Source organism: Sorex fumeus, unplaced genomic scaffold (assembly GCF_029834395.1).
Source record: "Sorex fumeus unplaced genomic scaffold, SorFum_2.1 ptg000058l, whole genome shotgun sequence".
Taxonomy (NCBI): Eukaryota; Metazoa; Chordata; class Mammalia; order Eulipotyphla; family Soricidae; genus Sorex; species Sorex fumeus.
The window spans coordinates 24,027,161-24,029,947 of NW_026606115.1; the positions used below are offsets into that span (position 1 = coordinate 24,027,161).

The 2,787-nt window shown below is 46.7% G+C and overlaps 1 non-coding gene across 1 annotated transcript; it reads right to left on the bottom strand.

The window, feature by feature from the left end:
- Positions 1 to 2,020: 2,020 nt before the first annotated feature.
- LOC130034333 (small nucleolar RNA U3) lies at positions 2,021 to 2,228 on the bottom strand. The gene has a single exon (XR_008794099.1). It is a non-coding gene; the product is annotated as a small nucleolar RNA U3 (small nucleolar RNA).
- Between the last annotated feature and the right edge of the window lie 559 nt (positions 2,229 to 2,787).

The following is a 2,787-nucleotide window of genomic DNA, read 5'->3' on the forward strand; positions in this document are numbered from 1 at the left end:
GGTCTAAGTCTCGGTCATACAAAGAAACACCCATACCTTCACCAGTGCCCATTCTCCACCACCAAAAACCCCAGTATACCTCCATCCCACACCCTCCCACTACCTGTGGGGCAGATGATTTCCACATTACTCTCTCTCTATTTTGATCACATTCAATATTTCGACACCAGACCCACCATTATTATTTGAGATTTTACCCCAACACTCAGATCTGCTGAAAAGGCAACAATAGACAACTTGTGTTCTATTGCTGGTTATGAATAACATATGATGTCGCGTGGCTGCAATAGGGCCATGTGGTTTTGAAATTATGAAATTTCAACACTAAAATCTGCAGGGATTTCTGCCAAAAGCCACTGGGTTTCGAGATCTGCTCCTGATTCTCTAGGATCATGGCCGTTGAGCAGCTTGATGAGGAGCCAGAGAGGCCGTTCGTGGGCGATGACGTGGGGTCTCGTTGGAGTGGGGAGGAAAGGCCCGGCTCCACCCCATCCCGTGAGGCCCAACAAGTTTCATCACTGCGGGCCCAAGCCTGACTGTCCAGTGGCCTCTGGAGGATGACGGCCACAGAGCCGCCAGAAGGAAACAGGCGGAGGGACAGCACCCTTTCCCCCCCTGGGGTGGCCCGGCCACAGTAACCTACTGTGGGGTCCGGACACATTTCTGCCAAAAGCCGCTGGGTTTCGAGATTTGTTTCTGAATCTCTGGGATCAAGGCCGTTAAGCAGCTTCATCAGGAGCCAGAGAGGCTGTTCGTGGGCAATGACTTGGGGTCTCATTGGGGTGGGGAGGACAGGCCCGGCTCCCCCGCCATACCATGAGGCCCAACAAGTTTTGTCACTGCTGGCCCAAACCTGACTTCCAATGGCCTCTGGAGGATGATGGCCACCAAGCCGCCACGGGGGAGCAGGCGGAGGGACAACATCCTTTCCTCCCTGGGGTGGCCCAGCGACAGTAACCTACAGTGGGGTCCGGACGCATTTCTGCCAAAAGTCACTGGGTTTTGAGATTTGTTTCTCAGTCTTGGGTTCATGCCCATTAAGCAGCTTGATCAGGAGCCAGAGAGGCCATTCGTGGGCGATGACTTGGGGTCTCGTTGGGGTGGGGAGGACAAGCCCGGCTCCACCCCCATCCCGTAAGGCCCTGTGTGTCTCGTCACTGGGGGCCCAAATGTGACTATCCAGTGGCCTTTGAAGTATGGCAGCCACTGGGACGCCAGGGGGAACAGGCCAAAGCACAAAATCTATTCCCACCTGGGTTGGCCCAGCACTGATAGCCTACTGCAGGGACCGGACACATTTCTATCTAAAGCCGCTGGGTTCTGAGATTCGTTTCTGAGTCTCCGGGGTCATGGCCATTCAGCAGTTCCATCAGGAACCAAAGAGGCCTTGCCTCCAATTATATAGCTGAGCCGGAGGTGGTTTGTGAGTGTTTCCCACATACCTAACTTTTGGCCATTTACTTTCTTGGTAAACTTTGCCACAAGTTTTTGGGGTCTGGCCAAAGGCACAGCAGCAATTTTGGGATATCTTGAAGTCTGAAGGCGCCATGAGACTGCTGATGCACTGGCCTCACAGGTACAGATTGACCTGCTGGCGGCACCATACCCCCGTAGTTTGTCTTTTTCTGACCTGAGTAATATTCCATTGTCTGGATGTGCTCCAGTTTTTTCATTCATCTACTCTAAAGGACATCAGAGTTATGTCTCTTGTTTCAACAATTATGAAAAAAACTTTTCTAGATATTTGGGTTTAGCATTTTGTATGGGCGTAAATTTTAGCTCTTCTGGGAAAATACCAAAGATGACAATTAGTAGAACACATGGAAAAAGTATGCTCACTATCATTGTCATAGTGGTCCCTTCTGTATCCTAAGTGCCCTACCCACACCCTTCCACTTATGGCAAGTTTCCGTCCATGGAATGGTCCTCTTGGTCCTTGTTTCTACTTTTTATGGGTATTAGTTTCATATTATGTGTTTTCTCCTGAGAACTAATTGGGCTTCATCCTTTCTCTCTTTCTCTCACTCTCTCTCTCTTTCTCTCTCTCCCCTGAGGGAAGAGAAGAACAATCATCATGGTAAAAGGCAGTTTCAAAAGCAACACCTAGAGAGCAGTTTCATGCCTAGAAGAGGATGCTCTGGCTCCTTCTCCTGGTTTGCGGTGCTCTTATGATCAGAGAAACTACTCTAGTGATGAACTATGGAAATGATCCCTGAAAGTATAGTCTTCACACTGTTTTTTTAATATCCCACAAATGAATACAATAATTCTGTCCGTCCCTCTCTCTCTCTGAGTCCTTTCACTCTGCATGATATTCTCCATGCTCATCATGGAGAATATCGAGATAAAATAATTTTATGTCTTCATTTTTCTTGGTGGCTGTATAGTATTACATTATGTAGATGTACCACAGTTTCTTTATCCAGTTGTCTATTCTCAGGCTGTTTCCATATACTGGCTCTTGTGAATTATGCTGCAATAAACAAAGAAGTGTGATGGTGTTTTGCTGTGTGTTTTTGGGTTCCCACGGTATATTCATAGAAGTGGTATTGCTAGGTCGTATGGAAGTTAAATTTCTAGTTTTTTGAAAAATTCTCATATCGTTTTCAAAAAGGCTGGACTCCTTATCTTTCTTTGGAGAGTTTCGTGTTTCTTTTTTTTTCACAGCTGCATTGGACATTATTGTTGAGTTCTATCACTCGCACTCAATCTCTCTATAATGTATGTGAATTTAAGTGTTTTTAAATATTTTTCTGTTACAAATCTTGGATAAAAGTACTTTCATAT